General features: G+C 44.7%; 1 protein-coding gene across 1 annotated transcript in view; it reads left to right on the top strand.

The window, feature by feature from the left end:
- The first annotated feature begins 6115 nt into the window (after positions 1-6115).
- HYAL2 (hyaluronidase 2) overlaps positions 6116-22569 on the top strand; it is a 52829-nt gene continuing 36375 nt past the window's right edge. Inside the window, exon 1 of the mRNA XM_066614959.1 lies at positions 6116-6171. The gene's annotated coding sequence lies outside the window, so the exon portion shown is untranslated. The remainder of the gene's footprint in view (positions 6172-22569) is intronic.

The raw sequence follows: 22569 nt of genomic DNA, 5'->3' as shown, positions 1-22569 counted from the left end.
AGGAAGAGCCTGTTGGCAGCTCACAGAGACTGCTTTACAAGGGATTCTGATAATGTGAAAGTTTGTGTAAATATATATATATATAATCACTATTGTTGGAGCAAGCAAAAAGTTCAATTTCCTTTTTTATGACTCTTCTGTGCAAATGTGTGGTTATTATAGAAGACTGAACCCACTATAGCACTGCATTTTCTGCTCCTGTAGCAAATGGATAGGGATCCTAAAGACAACAGTGTAAAATATTTATGGTTCTTCTGCCTCAAAGTGCATTTGTTGAATTTTGTTAAATTTTAATAAAATTATTTGTAAGTCCCAGGATTTTAATTGCTGCCTCTTTTGGCTGTGGGTCTGTAATGGGCTTTAGTACCTCTTGAAATAAGAAACTGATAGCCTCATGTTGGGTCTAAAACATAAGTAAATCTAATCTTGCACAATTCTGCTGAGCAAGCCATGTCAATCTTGGATCAGCCCTGCTAATCTCACTAGGATTTGCTGACCTTTTAAAAAAAAAAATCTGAAAATCACCACCCTTCAGTGCTGGTTCTAAGTTAAGAATTGCAGGTGTATTTTGGAGACTCTGAACAAATGTTTCTGATAGTGAAAATTTAACTGTCTGAATACTAGTATGTTATGTTTAGAAAGTAATTTGTAAATAGAACAGCTCTGCTAGCTTAGTCTGCAAAATTCATACTTACTCACTTACTCATCAAACTTTACTCAACTGTGCTGTCAATGCATAAGGAGCTGTTCTTACTCTGGCCTTCAAAGACAGACTGCCACCTAATTCCTTTGGGAATTGCTAATTTCTGGTATGAAGTAGTATTGGGTGGAGCACTGCAAATAAGGCAAGCGAATATTTTCTGTCAATAATATTGAACCATTGATTTAAATAACACCTGGAGCATTGCCTGATCCACGCCATTCACAAACCTTGCTTATCACTTGCAATCTCAAAGGCTTTTTGGTAAATGCTCTCAGTTTCAATACTTAAAATAAACTTACTGACAGATTCTCAGTCTAAACATTTCACAAATGTGTAACTCTCCATTTGTGCCATGACTTGGACTTGTCTGATGGAAATGAGAATGAAACAATAAGCATACAATTTAGGTTGGATGTATCGTATGATAGTTCATGTTCCAGCTGTTAAGACAATCTTTCTCTCTTGTCAATCAAACAGTCAGAAAACCTGCAGGGAGGGTGCTAATCTCAAAAGGGAGTGAATTCCATCATTGAGGTGCCATCACAGAAAAGGGCCTACCTCTTGCTTGTTTCAAGGGATTGCACATACTGCAGGTCCTCATGATCTTGGGGTGGTTCAGAACATTTAGAAGGCGGAGGTCCCTCATCTATCCTAGTCCTCAGCCATAATGATAAACAATCAACACCAGCAGCTTGAATTGTGCCTAGAAACAAATTGGTAGCTAGTGTAGCTGCTGGAGCAGCAGCCCAGCAGAGTCAAACTGCCAAGCCACAGTGTAAGTCTTCAAGGGCTGCTCCATGTAGAGTGTTTTGCAGCAATCAAGTCTTGATATCTCCAAGGCATGGATCATAGTAATTGCATTCCTTCCAGGCTGCATAAAGAAACATTGGAAGTTGATCTCTGCCTTGTTGGCCTCCTTTTGTGAATGGACAACATGACCAGAGATAAAAGTTCGCTAATTGAAAGAAATCTAGCCAGTTGCTGCAGCTTGATGTGTGACTATTTATTTAACCGAAATCTAAATTATGACATTTATGAAACAATATCAAGGGATTTCTAAACTTCACATATAGGCTGATGGGTTCTGAGCTGTCTATGACAGATCAGGAGAGAGATCTTGGGGTGGTGGTGGACAGGTCGATGAAAGTGTCAACCCAGTGTGTGGCGGCAGTAAAGAAGGCCAATTCTATGCTTGGGATCATTAGAAAAGGTATTGAGAACAAAACAGCTAATATTATAATGCCTTTGTACAAATCTATGGTAAGGCCACACCGGGAGTATTGTGTCCAGTTCTGGTCGCCGCATCTCAAAAAAGACATAGTGGAAATGGAAAAGATGCAAAAGAAAGCGACTAAGATGATTGCTGGGCTGGGGCACCTTCCTTATGAGGAAAGGCTACGGCGTTTGGGCCTCTTCAGCCTAGAAAAGAGGCGCCTGAGGGGGGACATGATTCAGACATACAAAATTATGCAGGGGATGGAAATTATGCAGAGTGGATAAAGAGATGCTCTTTACACTCACACACAACACCAGAACCAGGGGACATCCACTAAAATTCAGTGTTGGGAGAGTTAGAACAGACAAAAGAAAATATTTCTTTACTCAGCATGTGGTTGGTCTGTGGAACTCCTTGCCACAGGATGTGGTGATGGCATCTGGCCTGGATGCCTTTAAAAGGGGATTGAACAAGTTTCTGGAGGAAAGATCCATTATGGGTTACAAGCCATGATGTGTATGTGCAACCTCCTGATTTTAGAAATGGGCTATGTCAGAATGCCAGATGCAGGGGAGGGCACCAGGATGAGTTCTCTTGTTATCTGTTGTGCTCCCTGGGGCATTTGGTGGGCTGCTGTGAGATACAGGAAGCTGGACTAGATGGGCCTATGGCCTGATCCAGTGGGGCTGCTCTTATGTTTGATCCTTGAAGCTATGTTAAATGCTAACCAATAGATCAGAAGCTCCTTGATTCCAGCTATTTCATACAATGAAATAAGTCATTTTTTTACTCACAGAATATTCTGAATGTCTTGAGTATCCAGCCTATGTGACGTTGAGGTTCTGGGCTCAGTCCTGAGTTATGATGGCAAATGGTGTGCTTCATTAGAACTGGTTGTCTTTCCTTGGGATTGGTCCTGCAAGTCAGCCTAGGAAAGGTCAATCTATTTGCAAGTTTGTATATCCATCTTTATCCTGTGAGTCAGACCATTGGCTCAGCCCAGTATTATTGACCTTGACTGGCAGTGGCTCTCCAGTGTTTCAGACAGAGTTCTTTCCCAGCCCTACCTGGAGATTCAGGGTTCGAGCCTGGGGCATTCTGCATGCAAAGCTCTACCAATGAATTACTACATGACATTTTTTATAGAAAACATCTTTATAGAAAAATCTCACTCATACATGGCAAGTGCACTTATGTAAATCTTACTGTAGGTATGTAAGCTAAAGTGCTATATGTACATCTGTCACATATGATTATATTCAAAATCCATGCTGTTTCATTTCAGAAGAGCTGCTTAATCTTGTGAGAAATGGCCCTAGCTGTATAAAGCCACTTCCAGACTTGTGCTACACCTGTGTTTGATTCATTAGTAAGCTATCATATAAATTGCTTGGATGGTGAGTGAGAGTGCAAAACAAATGAGCATGAAAAGAAGCTGTTAGAAGCTGCGGTTGTTTGTCATTACTGTTGTCCAGGAGAGGGCAGTCTCCAGCTGCTTTAAGTGCCCCCTTCAGGCTAATGTTTAGAGATTTTCACTCTAATTTGTGGGTTACGTGAAGGATCGAGGATTGCGGTTTGCTCCATCCCACCTAGACAATGAGCGATTTGTTCTAGCTTTGCTGTGTCCTGCGGTATTTTACCCTATGCTTAGAGGTGTCCTTGGAATTGTGAAACTTGACCAGCTTCTGCTAACCCAGAAACCATTAGATTCTGTCTGCCGTGGTCAGGGAAGCTCGATAATCAAATTGTGGGCTCACTTCTCAGGAGAAGAACAGACTGATGATCAGAGAATGCTTATTAAAAAAAAAATTATAACACCCAAGTTGCTGCTAATGACCATTAGAGGCTTTTGCTCTTTACTTCAGATGGGAAAGCTGCAGGGATGGGGTCTATTTGGCCTTGTCACTTGTCAAATGGCCTTAACTGTCCTGCATTTAGCTTTCTTTAGAACAGCAAAATTGTTTTGTGTTTTAATTTGATGTAAGTTGCTGTTGCCATAGTGATTCCTGAGAATGAAGAGATACAATAGTAAAGAAGAGGCTCTCTTTATTTTTTCAAAAATTTGGCCAACTCTTTATCGAGCAGGACACATTTGTCTCTTGCCGTTATAGAAACAATTCTTAGGCTGTAGCCATCAATTGATTAAACATCTTTTGTGCCATTATGAAAGTATTTTTTAAAACAATGGTGAATGTTAGAAATGTAAGTATTTACAGACCCATGGGTGGTAGCAGGCCACCTTTTTAGAAGAGGCCTTTTCCTTCTCTGACACCCAGGAAGGAATGTCTTTACTGAAATGCAACCTGCTGTGATATATGCACACATCGTCTTCCCCCCCCCCCAAACTATTGTTTTATTCATATCTAAATGTATGCAGGTTTAATCAACTGAACATTATTAAAGTCGTAACATCAGTTGATCAAAATTACTTTAATCAGGTGGCAGTCCTGCTGCTTAGTAAAGGTCTTTGTATTTCTGTAACTGGTGAAGAATTCTGTATAACTCAGATGCTGGCATTCTCTTTCAGATGTTGATCCAAAACATAGGATGTAGCCTTTTCTTTTTTTTATGTTTCTAGCCAGTGAGCTACATGATATTATTTTTGTACGGTCTCAGATAGGATTAGTGTTCCTTTTCTGAGCCTTCAGGAATCTTGATAGTGGCCCACAGCAAGTTCACATCCTTCTTGCAGCAAGGGAGACGGGGCTGTAGTGTGCTAAAACTCATTGCTGTGTGTGGCAAGCTGCGATCCAGTCCACACTTACCTGGGAGTCAGTCCCATTGACTATAGTGGAACTTCCTTCTGAGTAGACACACATAGGATTGGGCTGTCAATAATAGATGTCTGACGCAGTCCACACACTGCACAGCAGTCATGCTTGGCTGCAGCACACACTAAAAATATAAAGTGATGTGTATCTTCGAGCACATGGGGTATACACTAAGGTGCCTCAATTAGTCATTGGTTCCAGACTTGTGTCTATAATCTGTTTCTTGGGTGGTGGAAGATGCACACCTCTCTTTCATATTTTATATGCATACTACTGCTACAAACACCAGTAACCCATCTGCTGCGGAAAGTCCTATGTTAGTTCTTATACAGTACAGTGCAACCTGTTTCTCACAGCAGAACAAGCATCAGTAAATATTGTTTACTACTAAGTGTTCAGTTGGGAGCTTTTAACATGTTAAATTGCACATTCAGGCTGTTAATTTCAACTTTGTCTCACATTATGCTGGCTGCTGCTGAATGTCCATCCACTCTAGTGTCTCTTAAGGAAATCCATTTCTTCTTAACCATAAAAAGACTGATCCTCTCTAGGCCTTACCCATTAGGGCAGCCATTTTCAACCACTGTACCATGGTACACTGGTGGCCGCAAATGGTCTGCAAGTGTGCTGCAGGAGTTTGGGGGAGGGTTATTTATTAGTAGGGCCATTGCGGGATTTGAGCCTCCCCAACAGCATATTGTGCCTTGTCAATTGACAAAAAACTGGTGTGCCTTGACAGTTTCAGTACTTTGTCAGTGTGCCATGAGATGAAAAAGCCTGAAAACCACTGCATTAGAGCCTTTTTGCTTTTCAATGGCAGAGTCTCTTTCACAGTGGTTTCTGACCTGACTTGTAATCTGCATAAGTTTAAGTCTCTTAGGACCTGCTGACAGCATGCAGTGTTTACATTTTGATCCCCTTCATGCAGTTTCCAACATCACAGAAGAAAAATGTGGCTGTGGTGATTTTCACATGGGCCAAGCACAAACAGCCTGGTCTGGATCTGGAACCGAATGCGGCTTAGACCCTGCTCTGACTCGTCCCAAAATGCTCATTCTGCTTAGATAATGAAACAAAAGCCAGCATGACTTTAAAATTTGGAGCTGTCTTGACCCCCAGCACCATTTAAAGATAGAAAGAGCTGCTGCAGTGCTTGCCAAGGGGAAAGGACGCGGTTTTCCAGGAACCATTAAACTCATTTCAAAATCCTTCCCCTAGCTGTGGTCTGAAGAGACTGGAAGAGTTTGGCAGGCTTCCTGTTCTGAACACTGAAGACCTGCCCAGTTTCAGGCAATGATACAGTTGTGGGCTTTCCTAGTGACAAAAGGTTACTGGCTCCCAAAGGTAGTCTGAGATCAGAGGAAGTGGCTGACAAGGCTGCAGAGGATGTTGCTGCTCTAATGGGCGGAAGTGTTTCCTGCCTGCAGAGTTGCAAGGAGGCACAGATGGAACCAGCTGGCCCCTGGAGCTGAAGTTACCTGGTGAAGTATCAGCATTGGGACAGATCATGGTTGTGTTTGTAAGAGCCTCCTTTGGGGACAAGTCCAAAACAATTATTTGAGAAATGGGGGGGAGGGGGGAGAAAAAGGTATTAGTTGTGAAATAAGTAATTGTGCCCCACTCTCTTCTATTCCCACCACCTCTATTCATCAGTTGGGGGGGCACATGCATTTGCACTAGCATTTTATTGTTCATTTGCCTTTGGAGAAGCACTGGGAGAAATCCTATCTACCACTCTGCTGTTTGCTTTCCAAGTGATAGTTGTAGCTGGTGTTGTGCAGTGGCTGAGAGGCTGAGCTGTGAATTGGGATTCTCTCCCTTTGAATCTCACCTCTGCCATGAACTCATGAACTAGTTGACCCTAGGCAAGCCACCGCCCCCCTCATCCCCCACTTCCCAGCTGTGATATGGGGATAATAATTTGTGCTTACTTTACCAGTGTTTGGTTGTGAGGACTGCAACAACAGAATTCATGTGAAATGCTCTGCACATTCTGAAAGTGCAGTGCAAATATGCTACATATTCATTTGGGTATTAAATATGGGAAGTTTGCAACAGTATGATCATGCCATTACCCTAGGAATCATTTTAGAACCAACCCTACTTCCTAGGTGGATGGTTCCAGGCTTCAGAATAACCATGGAGAAACAGGCTGGTCCTTCCACCCACCAGGCCCGTGTCTTCAGCTCTGGGCCTTGTCAGACCACAAGTCCTGGTCTCTACACTGTATTGTTAAGGTGTTTACAAAGCAAGAATTTCAGATGATTCAGAGCCCAATCCTGAGCTCGTTGTGCTGGCTTACCGCTGCCGCGCACTGTTGCAAACATGCCATAAGGCAGATTTGTGGGCCCTGGCACCAGGCAAGTGCCGGTGGTACAGGGCTAGCGCTGGGTGCCCATGCTTCACCACTAGGCAGTCGCGCAGACCACTGCACATGGGAGAGGTAAGTGGAGGCCTGGGGGGAAGTGGGGAGAAGGAGTTCTGGGGAGCTGCTGCAGGGCGGAGGTGGGGAGGCAGGGAGGAAGCGTGCCAGGGGGAGGGAGCGGGGGGAGGGAGGACCCATGGAGCAAAACCCGACTGGATCCAAAGCCGCCTCCTCATCGGGCTCACCGCCCTACATGGAGGCTCTTGATTCACTGTTGACCTTTTGGTTGGTGGTGAATCAAGTAGCCCCATTGCGGGGCTACTCCGTTTACCCAGGGAAAGGGGATGAAAGTCCCTTTCTTCTGAGGAGCCAGTGTGCAGGATGTGGTGGCAGCTATTTTCAGCACCACCGCAGCCCCGCATCCCAGGCAGCTCAAGATCGGACTGTGTAGGTACTGTGGTTTTTATTGGACAGGGTTCTAAAAGTGTACTTCAGTTCATGTAAAGAGGGAGCAATTCTGGGGGAAAGAAACCGTAGTTCAGTAGCCATTTTCTTATTGTGTAAGAGAGGTTTGCAAACTTAAGGATAATGTTTCTTGTTCTTTAAAACCTGTTGGCCATCATTTGATAACATTTGAAGTGACAAACGTGACACTGCACATGTGATGCTCAAGACACTGCATGCCATGCAGCAATCCTCAGAGGAACACATTTTCTCTCTGGAGGAAGTATTGCATTTTCCCACATACAAAGCAATTGCATTGTGAATATGTAGTTTCCTTACATATGGAGCGTGACCTTGAGAAAGGTCATGTAGGTATAAACTGTGTGTAGCAGTTGAAAAATAAATGCATACCTATGGTACATACACGCACAAACCCAGGTCATGCAGAAAGAACATTCGACTGCAGTCCCATATAATGTATTCACTTCCCTAAAATAAAGGTGACTTACTTCTGAGTAGATATGCATAGTTTCACACTATATCACACAGTGTCACACACAGGCTATGCAGAAATAGACTACGAAGTCAAGAGATTAATTTCACTTGGCAAAATACCATTCCTCAACACAGGCACAGCTTGGCATAAAATGGTGCCCGGGTTGTGGTCTCTGTAAACTTCAGGGTTTATCAGTCCTACCAAGTTGGAGGGAGGGTGTGATGTCCATGGAATCACAATGGAAGGATATTTATACCCAAGAGAGGGTGGAATAACTCAGGATATGGCTTAGGAAAGATAAAGCAGAGTTGAATCTCTCTTGAATTTTGCCAGCATAAGATCTTTTGGCACTAGTAGAAGAAATTCACATTGTTTGAAGGATGCAAAGGCTATGATGTATCCTTTCACGGGTATGGGGTGTGGTGGTTTTGCATTGTTATAATGCTATTAATACAAAGCTTATTGGGTAAAAACAAGTTCCCATAGCAGTGAAATTGCTTCCCCCCCAAAGATGTCAGAAGTGGGAGCAGTTCCAGGGTATCATGGAAATGTGCAAGATCCCTCAAGGAGATAGGATGTGGTGTTAATAGTGGCCCCTTGCTCTAGGAGGTATGGGATTAAAACCAGGCCCTTAGATTGCAGCAGGTGTGCTGCACAGCTGCAGCCACTTGGAGGCAACAAGGCCCTGAGGGTTAAAAGCAGCACCTGAAGGAAGGAGATTGGAGGAAAGAGGATGAACTGACTGAATGGACTGAATGAATGGTGTGTGGCTGCCATGCCCAGGAGCTGCTGGGCACTGTTGGCCCCCACCACCATGGTGGCTTGCCAAACTGCAGAGCTTCTCCTTCCTCCACTCTACCACCGGCAGCTTCTCCTGCCACTACAGCAGGGGTGCTCAAACTTTCAACTTTAGGGATCCTGGACCTTTAAAATTGTGTAGGAGAGATAATTTCAGCAGGTGCAGCTTGTCATCTGTGGGATGACAAGTTGCACCTGCTGAAATTCTCTCTTCTATACACTTGTTAAAGGTCCAGCATCCCTAAAGTTGAAAGTTTGAGCACCCCTGCTGTAGTGGCAGGAGAAGCTGCCGGTGGTAGAGTGGAGGAAGGAGAAGCTCTGCAGTTTGGCAAGCCACCATGGTGGTGGGGGCCAACAGTGCTTTCTGTAGGATTAGGGCTATTTTGAGTGAAGAGGGAAGGTAATTAGTTTAAAATGGGCATAAGTTCTCTTGGCCAAGTTTGGAAAGGGAATTTGGCAAAACACAAGGTCAGTATAGGAGATACTTTTTCCAACTGTAGTTTCCTGATGTCCTTGGTGCTGAACACATGGACCTGCTTTATACTAATGGAAGATCTAGCCCAGTATTGTCTACTTGGATAGGCAGCAACTCTCCAAGGTCTTCACCAGGATCTTTCCTAGTCTTTCTACCTCAGAACCTTTGGACATTGCAGAAACTGCACATGGGACCTTGTGCACAGGGGTGTCATAGCAGTGTGAGGGTTCCTTGTGACAACACATAGCTGTGCCCCATAAGCTAATAAAAAAAACAACCCAAAACTTTTAACAGTCAAAATTCCATCTCTAGGTCTCCTTTTCTAGTTAGCAATATAATCAAGATCTCTCTCTCTCTCACCACCAGTCACAAAGTGCACATTCACACATACACCACATTTCTATTTTTAAATTCTTAAGAATTTCGAATCTATGAGTCTGCCAACCCCAGCCCCACACTAAATCAATTTCCTGTCCCTTCCTATCCCCAAAATCCCACTGCCAAGAGCAGGGGCATGGCCCTGACCAATGGCACAAAGGATGCCAACACTGCAGGGTGGTTGTTTTCCCCTGGCCAGGTCCAAACTCTCTGGCTCTCCCAATCTACATCTCAACTAAGCTGCTGCAATGCATGTACATGTGAGAGAGGGCAGAATGGCACAGATGAATTCTGCTGACTCACCCGTTCTAGCACCACTTCACACAGACACAGGGCATTTCTGCTCTAGAGAAGGGTCCCCATTTACCACTTACAAATTGGGCAGTCTTCACTAGGGGCCGCAGAAACAACTGTAATGAACAGTTATTGCATGTGCTGAAGCATTCCCTCCCCTTTCTTGTGTGGTGGAGCTGATTCCACTACCCCCAGAGTTGTGTTGTCCAGCAGATCTTACTGTGATTGAGTCTATTTTTCTTTCCATCCAGTGCCTGGGTCCACCCTCTGCTGCCCTCCCTTATGCACTTCCTCTGCCTTTGTGGTGTTTATGCGCAAGCAGCAGGCACTTGAAATTAGTTGTTCTTTCCCCCACCCTACCCTACCGAACCCCACCCACCAGCCACCCCCCTTGAGACCCTCAGGCATTGTTCAGACTCGCAATGCACATTCCTTTCTTTCCATCTTGCCTTTTAAGTCAGTCTCTACAAGCCCCTGATCATTTCTGATCCTTTTTCTTGGAAGCTCTCCAAAATGTCTGGCTACTAAGACGTCCAGGGCTTGAATACTTCATTCTCACCACCCTCTCTCTGTCTGTCTGAATAGCAACTGTTGTGGGGATGGAAGAATTCCCACTTCCTCATAACCTTAGGAGGCCTTGTTCCTTACTGACTGCTTTGGAAATCCATTTTCAGACACATTGTGAGGACCACACACCTGTTTCCTTCAGAGTCTCTCATATTCTCCTTTGCATATACCAGCCTTTCTTCTGGTTTTCCCAAGGATTGGCTTACAGAAATGTTTAATTATCAGATCTACTATCCCATCATTATTAAAATGTTCACAGCAGCTTAGATCATCATAAAACCAGCAAAAGTTAGAACTACAACAACCCAAAAATGCTAAATAAATGTGCACACGGTAAAGGCAGTAAATACAACCAAACCAGTCAGCAGGGAGACAAAACTAGGTTAAAGAACTGCTTGAACAAAATGTACAAATTGCCACTTTAGAATTCCTTCTACAGAGAGGAGGAGAACCATGATGCTTTTCTGAGCACATGTTAAGCAAAGCGAAGGGACTATCCTATCGTGTAAATTGAGCAAAGACATTTGCTGGCAACAGATGGCACTGATGACAGTTAAATGGACCATGTGCTGGTATATGAATGAACCCTTGCCAGCAAATGTGATGTTATACCATCCCATTGCCAGACCTGATGACAAGACAGTGTGACTTCCAGAATTACAAAGAGTCACTTGGATTGACACTGGAACAAGTGCAGCACCTTATTTTTCCATATGGCGGAAGCAAAGGAAAGTACATTACTGATGCGGTTCCCTTTCTTTGGTGACCCCAGTCTCTGAGGTAGGGGCACCTTTGGCACCCTCAACTCTGCCCTGAACAGCAGACCATTTTTGTCTCATAGAAATCAGTACATACCAGTGGTGTCACTAGGGGGATGTCACTATGGGGGGCTGCACGGGTGACGCGCATGGGGGGTGACACCACTAAAATTTGTAAAATATTGGTACTTTTGAATAATACCATCATGTTACATGTCATTTGATGTGTGACTTCATCAATGCAATGCAATGAAACCAACTGCATTTAAACATCTCTGTTCTATCAGAAGTTATAGCCAAAAAACCAATACGGCAGGGCAATGGTGCATCACCATGTACGCCGTCTGGGGCATTGCCCTGCCCACTGGATAGAGAGAGGTCCATCATGGGGGTGACACGCTGGCCTCCAGCACCAGGTGACGCAAACCCTAGTGATGCCACTGGTATACATTGAGTCAACTCTGTCTCTAGCCAGCATAGCCTTAGCCCTTTATCTCCTTGGGTCCTGTTTCTCACTAGATCATAACACCCAAGTACAACAGAATGCAGAAATGGGAAATCTATTTGCAGAAGTAGGATTTGCTTGTACTCTGAGGCTCATATTTGTTTATGATCCACTATTTGTTTAAAGTCTGTGGAATCCATTGCTGTAGGATGTGCATGGAGCTACAGTGATAGGAGGAGGAGCTTGGCTGATTTTTGGTATGGTCAGCTGTATCAGTCAATGCAGACAACATGTCAAACTGAACAGAATACACCTTGCCAAGAGAAATGGCCCCTACTTGATTGTGTTTTACACTATTGCTGGGTTGTGGAGCGCTGGTCATTGTGCGAGTCTTCTGTGTCACGTGGAGAATTTCTGTGGCAGCTTTGTCTATGTCTGTGTTCAGGGAAGGGATTGTAGTTCAGTAGTACAGCATGTGCTTTGCAAGTGAAAAGTCTCAGGTGTAATCTGTGGCATTCCTGGTATGGCAAGGGAAAAATTTCTGCCTGACACCCTGGACTGCTTCTGCCAGGCAGTGTTGACAGTCCTCTGCTAGACAAGGATTTTGAGCTTTCAGTTTTCCCCAGTTAACACCTGTGGAAATACTGGGAAAGCAATTTTCACACATGCTAACAAGCTCTCGTGCTGTCCCCATACTGGAGTTTCTCACAGAAGTTGATTTTTTCCTTGCTCCTGTGAGCAACACTGAACATTGGACCAGACTCCTGAAACAAAAAGGTAATGGAAGGAACAAGCAATGAGCTTTTCATGGTCTGGGATGCAGGTATGGGCTCTGGATCATATGGAGTGTGCTTTTTTTGTAGCCTCTCTCCAAAATGTTTGAATTATGTTGTTTCTCCCTTTCTGGATTATTCCATCTAAGTTGAACTCCAAACAATAAAAGTCAGCCCAGGGTTCCCTTGTCAGTACTCCTGCTCCCCTTGATTAGTTTGCTTCTTGTCTATCTCGCCTCTCCTGAGCTCATTTCCTTCCTTCCCCTGTTCTCCCTGTTGCTTCTCTCTGGGGCTGGAGACCTTCATTTGCTGTCGAAGGTTTTTAAAGCCATAGACCACACTTTCTCATGGGATGTCCACACTATCATGCCCATGTCAACAGCTCTGAGCAAACACAGATCTCCAAACTGGTTTTTCATAAGAACGGCAGTGTGGTGAAGTGGCTATATCATTAAATCAGGCTGTCCCAGATATGCACTTATTCTATGGAATACACATTTGCGTGTCACATCCACAAGTTTCCACCCACATGGGATTTGCAACCATGCTCAGGGCAATCCAGGGCCCTTTTCATAGCAAAAGCTGTGCAACTCCCTCCTCCCACACTGCCATGTATTCCAGCAGCACTTGCCAGGCTAAAAGGGTGGGAGTTTCCCCCTGAGGGTTTGACCTTCTGAGGGCAGTAGACATTTTGCACTTGCCTGGGCCAGGAGGATTCATGTCCTGTTTGTCTTTGCCAGCGTGGACAGAGGGCTGACCCACTCATGTGGGAACAAGCTGCCAGCTACTGACTGGGACTTCCAAACAAGCGGGCATAATATCATGCCCCAAAGCAAGCATGGAAGGATGATAACTTAAATAGCCACCCTTCACACCCAGATTCAGAAAAGCAGACCAAGAGATCTTGGTTCCAAAACATAATTATGTGTGCATATCCACCAGTAACCATTTTCCTGGGAGTCTTCTTCAGTCCTTTGCTGGTGCTTGGGGAGCAGGTTGTCCTTTCAATCAATATGCTGCTGTAGGTGCCACTGGGATCTGTGTGTCATTCACGACATGCTTCCCCTCTTGGTGCTTGCTATTGATGTTTCTAGCCTCATTGATGATCAATTCCTGGTTCCTTAGATCATCCTCAATGTGTTTGAGCCACATTTTCTTTGATGCTGCCCATTGAACCCTCCAGCAGGGAGATCACTCTCACCAGAGGCGCTTGTGTGGCAGCCGACTGGTGTGGCAGGCCAGCAGCCTGGGAGTAAGGCTGCTGGCCGTTGAACACAATGAAACTTCTGAGTAGGCATGCATAAGCTTGTGTCAGAAAGTCCCCTTCCTTGCCTGTGGAGAAGAAAAATGCTGTGCCTCTCTCTCTCTCTCTCTCTCTTGCTCTGTGAATCTGCTTGGAAAATGAGAGGTGAAAGTCTCCATCTTCCCTTTGCAGAGTTGAGCAAGTTTGAATAGCCCCATGTTGGGAAATCATGCCAGGGAAAGAGGATAGGACATGGCGGTAGCCACTACCCCTCCCATGTCCTTCCCCTCACTGCTCCCCCCCCCACTATGTTAACCCCCTCCCCACCTCCATTCCGCCCTTTTCCCACCCCTCTGCTGGCCTGCGGTGAGCCTACCTGCTCCAGCGGGTGCAGGCCTTTCCACTAGCAGCACAAACCTCTGCGCTTCTGCAATGTGCTGTATTGCATGTTTGTGACAGCATGCTTGTTCTGCCAGCACTGGGCCCGTTAGGATTGGGCTGTCAGGCTACAATCCTTCACACACTTACCTGAGTGTAAGACTTATTGAACATATTGGGACTTATTGCTGAGTAAACATCTTTAGGCTTGTGCTGTAAACTTAGTCCATTTAATTCCGAACAGCTTTTGAATCATATCTGCATACTCTGTATTTGCTTTCTTTCTGATCTGTTTCAAGAGCTATACAGTATTTTTTTTTAACTGTTTGCTGAACAATGCCCTTGCAGGATCTGAGTTTCACATCGGAGTGCTTTGCAGGAATTCATCAGCAAATTGCATGAGACAAGGAAAATACTGACCACATCCGCAGTAACACTTCCATGAATGGAAGAACACTCTGTGAACACAGGTTTCCTCTGAGAATGGATAGCACATTCTGCTTGCACAAAGGGTCATTCCACAAGCGGAAGGAGACATTTGCCTTCTGTTCATGAAGTGCACTTCGGTTCACAGAAGTGTTATTCTGGATACATTACTTGCAAGGTGTCCACTGCATTTCAGTTAAAACAAGCATCCAAATTGAGTAAATAACAGTACATCTACCATTAGAGTTTTAAAAATCACAATGTCACTTGACTTAATATCTGTGCTCGCAATGTGCATTATGAAATAAATAAATGCACTTATTAAAAATACCAGATGGAAGTTTCTTGGGTTTATTTTTGGCAGTGGTCAGAAGGACATAGTGAATGTGATTTTGTATTTCCATACAGAAGGAACAACCACCACCACCCAACTGTTTTGACCTTAGATCCAGTTAAAGGAGACAGGAGTGTGGAGGTGGCTGGGCAGGAAGTGTTTCTTTGTCAACTCTTGTGTTCTGTGCTTTTCTATCCCATGTGAATGAGAAGGCCAAGATGTCACTTCCTCACTACATGCTGGAATCTATCTTTCACCATTTGGAAAGTGGCAGAATAGAGACTGCCAAACTAGAGAAACGGCATACATGGTTCTGGGAAAAAGGGGGGGGGGTGTTTCTATATTAAGGGTCTTGCTCCTACCATATTTTTCAGGATCTATCAAACCTTTCCCTATACTCAAAGTCATTGTCTTCAGATGCTTAAGTGATACACCCAGCTGCAGCCTTAGGGTGTTTTCTAAAGCTAGTTGTCAGGAGTTTTGCTAACACAGGGGCTGCCACATTAGTCCTTTCTTCTACTCCCTGCCTAAAGTTTCTATCCAAGTGAGAGACAGCAGCAAGTCATTGCTGAGTTTTGTATTCTCTATCCTGGAATATCTCTGAATATTGTGAATACCATTCACAAGGCACAGCTCCTGAACCCAATTAATCCATTCTAAGACTGTGAACCTTTTGGGAACAGGGATACTTCTAATATGTAGGGAAAAAAGTACTGGAAGCCATTTGGGGCACATTCCAGTGGGGAAGAGAAAGGTGGGATGTAAATATTTTATATGAATCAATAAGAGAAATCAATTCCTGATGTCAGGGCTTAACATGTTCAATCTCAAACATTTTTTCTTTAAAAAAAATTTTTGTTTTAATCTAGGCTACAGTTAAGTTCTGTCTAATTGCATGCTTGCATACCATATACGTATTTAAAGCTGGTTCATCCTAATAAAATTGTTACTATATTGTCACTGCAAATTTATGCCTCCTTGGGTTTGTGTTTCGTCCTGGCATCTGTTGCTTTTCCACACTACCCACAGAGCTGGAGTGGACCTCAGTTTGAACAGCTGTCTCTTTTGTTCCCATTTGGGCCTTCTGAAGGGGTGACTCACTGGCTAGTTCTTTTTCCAGTTCCAAGTGATCATTCCACCATTCAGATGCCCTGGCATTAAGTACAGTCCAATAGTTGGGCAGGTGGCCCAGTTCTTTAAATGCTTGTCTTATCCCACCTCTTCCTCCTTTCCCCTGCTGTGCCATCACAAAGCTAGCTCTTCCAGACAGCTTTTCTCCTTTCCATCCAAAACTCACCTTCCCCTGAATGTTCTCCCTGAATTTTAGTCATCTTTCTGGTTAGGAGAGCATTCCTCTCACAACCAGAAAGCAAACTGCTTGCTTTCTTGGTTCCTCATGTATGATCATTGCCAAATAGGACCTTTAAGAGTCAGTATGGTGTATTGCTTAGAGAGTATTGCATAGGAAGACTTCGTTCAAGTCCCCATTCAATCACAATGCTCAGCAAGTGACCTTGGGCCAGTCACCCTCAACCTAACCTACCATGTAGGGTTGTTGTGAGAATAAAATGGAGAGAAGTGAGTGTCTGTTGAGGAAGCTGGGGTGCAGCTGCATCAAAGACCCAAGGCCAGCAGAGAGTTCCCAGTGAATAAAGAGGCATAAACTCAGCAATGCACCACCACCAGAAGTCCGTTTATAAAGTATTTACAACTGTACAATGCTGTGGCAGCACAGCAAAGGCAAACATCAAAAATACAACCAGCCACAATCGACAACTCCTCTGACATAGATTCGCACTGACACTCCTAATAATGACTCCCACACCGCAGGCTGTCCAAGCCCAAATATATACTAACACTGGCCAATGGGAAGTGGGCTTACCTCATAGTCTTGTGACTCTTCTCCATCTTGGCAACCTTCAGTCTCGAAAGACTATGGTATCGCGCTCTGAAAGGTGGTTCTGGCACAGCGTCTAGTGTGGCTGAAAAGGCCAATCCGGGAGTGACAATCCCTTCCACACCGGGAGCAAGTGCAGTCTGTCCCTGGTCTGTCTCCCTGGCTATGGGCCTTCCTTCTTTGCCTCTTAGCCTCAGACTGTTGGCAAAGTGTCTCTTCAAACTGGGAAAGGCCATGCTGCACAGCCTGCCTCCAAGCGGGCCGCTCAGAGGCCAGGGTTTCCCACTTGTTGAGGTCCATCCCTAAGGCCTTCAGATCCCTCTTGCAGATGTCCTTGTATCGCAGCTGTGGTCTACCTGTAGGGCGCTTTCCTTGCACGAGTTCTCCATAGAGGAGATCCTTTGGGATCCAGCCATCATCCATTCTCACAACATGACCAAGCCAACGCAGGCGTCTCTGTTTCAGCAGTGAATACATGCTAGGGATTCCAGCACGTTCCAGGACTGTGTTGTTTGGAACTTTGTCCTGCCAGGTGATGCCGAGGATGCGTCGGAGGCAGCGCATGTGGAAAGCGCTCAGTTTCCTCTCCTGTTGTGGGCGAAGAGTCCATGACTCGCTGCAGTACAGAAGTGTACTCAGGACGCAGAGAAAAGTGGAGGAATTTGCACAAGCGCTTGAGGAATCTCTTCCAGGCCCGGCCGACGCAAACGCATCCAACAGATGGGAACATTTCAAGAATACCGTTTACAACACCGCCTTGTCCATATTCGGCAAGAAGACCAACAAGGCGGCAGACTGGTTTGAAGCCCACTCTGAGGAGTTGACACCAGTCATTGAGGAAAAGAGGAGAGCTCAAGCAGCATACAAGGTCTTGTGACTATATTGCAAGATATTGTATCAGCCAATCCCATGATGCAACAGGAATGCATACTTGCCTTGTTACTTGGCATTTGTCCATAATGCCCTTTTCATTGGTCACTTGTACATCACATGATATGCCTTGATATGCTTTACACTAGCAGAAGCTATATAGGCACTCACATTGTGGCACATTACATTGCTTTCATCCAGGCCAAGACACCAGGGCCTATCCAGCCTGTAAATTCCACATGGATATGGGGCATATCCCACAACAGTGTCATACTAAGCTCCTTGGAAGGGCAGGATAGAAAAGTAGCCAACAATAAAATAAATAAAATCTTTTCAAAGCATTCTTCCTTTTAACAATACAGCCATAAAATACTTGCAATACACAAAAACACCTTCTAAGCAGAAACATCAAGATAACTTTCAATCCTCATCATTTCTATTTACTGAATGTAATCTCTTCCTAATCCATTGTCTCATAATAGGACATCTCACCATTGAACTCAGTACAGATCTGTACCCTTGAAAATATGTGAGATCAGCTTCTAGGAATGGTAACGGTTTCAACCAGTGTACCATAATTAAGGAAATCATCATCCTGTCCTGTCTAAGCATGTTGGAACAAGTTAACTACCGTTGCTCCAGACTCAACTGACCATTGGCAAATAAAAGGCTCTCGTATGATGTTGAATTATACAGTGAATAAGCAAGATTACTGATCCATGACAGTATCGTTCTAATCTACAGAGAGTCATGAAAAACAAGATGGAACCCTGCAGGGTACCATAAGCCAAAGGCCATGTCACTGACCAGGAATCCCCCAGCACTGTCAAATGGCCCCAAGCCTCTAAGAAGGACCAGGCCAAATGCATGAGAAAATATTTCATTTCAAATTTCCTAAAGTGGATATTCTGATAGCTGGGTACTTCAGTGCTAGAACGGGCACAACAGGCCCTTTCCTTTAGGAGAATGAGTTGCAGGAGGCATGGGCATACCCATGCATCCAACCTTCCATTTTTTTCATGCTCAAGTACCTCTCGATATACTTGTACAGGCATGTCTGAAGGACTGCTTGCCTTAGTCCTACTTGCCGTGAGCAAGCACCCTTGCACTAACATCCTCTTGCATGCCCTTGCACACAGATTTAAATCCTGGAAGTCAACATATACGAAGGTGTACAGATGCATGCAACAATGAATTTGCCAAGATCCAAAGGGCCTGGGCATGTCTTGCAGAATTTTTGACTTTTTACCTTTGAACAGGAGACCCTGGGGTCATAGCTCAAACTACTTTTTAAAAAGTTCTTTCAGTCTCAAATGTTATTTGCCAGGCAAGTGCTGTTAGGGAAGCTCTCTTAAGCAACAATCTATGCACACTTTCCTGGGAGTAAGTCCCACTGAACACAAGGGACTTCCTATGAGCAGACTTATCTAGGATTGTGCTGAGAGGCACCCCAACAATGAGTTGTGTGGATCTCTGGATCCCAGTGATAATGTGCAAAAAGAGATATATATGAAGAAAAACTTTCTGCAGCTCCCAGTGGAAAATCTCTAATTCGGCTCTTCCTGGAACTGTCCCCTCCCCCTTCCCTCCCAAACTCAGAAGACAGACCTGCCTTTTTCCCCATGCGGCAAAGCTCCTGGCTGTTTCAGATGGCTGTGCCCTACTGCCAGTTCTCTGCTACGGCTGCTGCTGCTGCTAGCTCTGGAGATGCCAGCTTGGGACTCGCCCTTCACAGCCGCACTTTCCACCCAAGCTAAAGGAGCCAAGAACTCCTGTAGTGCAAGCCATGTCCAGGCTCCAGCACCTTGGCCAAGTTTCCTTCCTTTTCAGCCTGATGGCTCTGGGCTTGGAGATCCAGCATTCACTCTCAATCTCAACAACTTCCTGATGGTTCTGGATCTTTGAAAACAGTTTAGGCTATGATCATATGCACACTTAACTGGGACCATGCCCCATTGAATGCAGCAAAACTTCTCAATAAGACTCAGGCTTTGCTGTAAGACTCACTACAGCAAGAATTTCAAATCCCTTCAATCCTCTCTGACAGTAAAATGGTATCCCCTGCTCGTTTTAGATGCTCAGCACTGTGCTGATGGAACTCTCTATTATGCACTGGGAGTACTTTTGTGTCTGTACAAGTCACAGGCGAGATAATTTTCTCGTTCGTTTTGCTGAAACCATTAGTGTGTGGGACATACTACCTTTCTCCTGATCAGTGTAATTCAGAATGAGAACCTCCCTAGGATCCCCACCCAGCAGGAGCCATAAATCATTTCACACGTGCCAAGCCACATTCATTGTTGGTGATTTCTGGAGCCAGCTTCCTAGTCCTACAAGAGCCAGTTAAAGGCACTGTCCATTCTCTCCCCAATTACTCCCACTGCCAATCATTGATGTGTGGGTGTATGAAAGAAAAACTGAGAGGAAACTCATTCTTACTCTCTAAATGTGCATGTAGCTACTGTAGTGATAAATTTGCTCAATCAATTTTAGGGCAGAAGACATCATGTTTCCTGTAATGTTCCCATGGTGGAAGGGCTTTGTAAAACTTAGCTCACCAATTCTGAAAAATACTTCCCTTTCAGGCTGATCCCAGCCACAAATATGCATATTTCAAGTTGGAGTCTTTTTGGAAAGTGCTAAACTGCTTTATCTTTGTGCCTAATCTTTACTCTCAAACATTTGTAACAGAGTCCTGATAATTGTTTCTTACTTTTTCACTCCCAAACCTTAGTGGTTGTTTCTTTTTGAAAAAGTTGCTATAATTCTGTTAAAACATATTTGCCTAGGCACCAAGAGAATGAGCTGCACCTCACACACAGTTCCTTCTGGTTACTGAAGGCCTCATTAACATCTCTGCATTCCCCCCCCCCCCCGCCCGCAGTCACAATTCAGCCTATCCATAAAATGTATCACACTATTACCCCCCCCCCCGTCACAAGATGCTTGTCATACTTCATGTTACACACTTCCAATGCAAAAGGCTAAGAATTAACATGTCTAAGAATTAACATGAAACAATTAAGAATGAACATGAAACAGATGTGCATCTTATAATGTGTGATCATTTCTAAAGCTAAAGTGATCCCACCCCCCAGCATGTATATGATCAATCTCAGTTTCCCAGAATGTTAATACAGAGCAAAATACCTACAACTTGGGTGCTCATGTTAAGATTTGCATGTGGGATTCACATTCCTTCCTACATGTGCCTTCTGTGTAGGAATGTAGTAAATCATGGAACAGCCATATGGGATATTGCTTGCTCTGGAGCACCCCAGGAACAGCCCAAGTAGAGGTGCTGCCAAATTTGGAAGGGGAGATGCTGCCTCTGCCTTCTAAAAACCACCTTGTGTGTGTATTAGGGTCAGGCACACCTGAACCTACCATCACAGCCTCCTCCTCACCCTCCCAGTTGCTTCGAAAAGCAGGCGGATAGGTTAATGCGAGGGGAAGAAGGCAAGGTGGAGACAGCCCCCTTTCATTTTGCTCTGGCACTTACTACACTAGATCCTGTTTAGAATAAGCAGGATGAGTGGAGCAGAGTAAGAGCAAGGAGGCAGATGGAAAGGGGACTGGCTCAGCCTTGTCTCCATCCCTCTCCTTTCCTTGCCCACTTAACTATTTTTCCTAAGCAGCTGGGAGGGCAAGAAGGGTGGAGGTGGTGGTGGCAGTGGCAGTTTTTCTTTCCTTTCTCCCTTCAACAGCACTGGAGCGAAAGGTAGGCTGTGGCTGCCCCAATTCTCTTCCCCTCTTTCATCTGGTGGGCAGCAGGCCAGAGGGGGGTGACAAGCAGATGCAGGGTGTAGGGCATCCCTTGTCATTTCTCTGTTTCCCCCACTTGCCCCATAGAATGAATGGGAGGTCCGCCACTGTTTCATTAGATTCAGTCAATCTTCCTGATTAGGTTGGCCCTGGGGTACACTGCTAGGTAGACATTAACTACTGGTTAATGATCAGAACTGTTGAATTGCAGGGTGGTTCAGGAGGAAGGTATTCAGTCACCAGAACTGCTGGTTGCTGTGGAGCAGGAAACCACAAAAGGGGCAGAGGCTGCAAGGAGAAAGCTCCCTATAATATTGCAGGAGACCTTTACTGAACAGAACTTACTTGTGAGTCAACATTATAGAAGGATCCTGGTTATGAGGACAGGCATTGCTGGATAAAGTCATACCATTGTTAAGTGCCATGTGCAACCATGGTTTTAATTCTGTGGCAGCAACCCAACCAAGATTAGCATGTGAGCCTCAATGTCACACTGACTGGGTAGTTCTCAGCTATTCTCCACAGCTTCTCTTTTACCTGTTTCCATCCTTTGCTGCAGAAGGATGGAAACTCATCTTCCCTTCCTGGTCTTCTCTTGGGATGATGCTTTAGTAGTTCTGCCCCTTTTAACTGTCATGAGGATTAGATCCTCATGTAAGTGAAATACATTATGTCTCTTAAGCCCAGTAAAAAACTATAACCAGGAAAAAAAAGACTTCTGGAAGTCTACATTTCCTTTTAGTATCCTTGTGATACTAAAAAAAAAATCCCCTGTTATGTGAAGGCCTTGGGGCAGGAAGGAACAGAGGCTTGAATGCTGACTCAGTCCTTCCAACACAACCATCAGCACTTTGATAAGGAGGGGAAATCCTGCAATCACAGTATTGAGTCCAGTATTGAGTCATGCTCTTGCCCTTATCTGACATCCTTGGAATGACAAGGTACATTCTAACTGCTGCCTAGATTTCTCTAAGAACCTCAGACATCCTACAACTCTGTATAGTTTGATGGTGTACAAGTGGAGCTGGAGCCAAATAGCTCTACTTGTAGGATCCATGTTCTAATTGCAAGTTGTTTGGGGATAACAGCATACAAGGCAGGTGTAATGACCTAGACCAGGGGTGTCAAACTTAAGGCCCGGGGGCCAGATGTGGCCCGTGGAAGCTTTTTATC

Source organism: Tiliqua scincoides, chromosome 2, assembly GCF_035046505.1.
Source record: "Tiliqua scincoides isolate rTilSci1 chromosome 2, rTilSci1.hap2, whole genome shotgun sequence".
Taxonomy (NCBI): domain Eukaryota; kingdom Metazoa; phylum Chordata; class Lepidosauria; order Squamata; family Scincidae; genus Tiliqua; species Tiliqua scincoides.
Note: the sequence above shows the minus strand (reverse complement) of the source record. Positions and strands in the feature narration are given on the sequence as shown.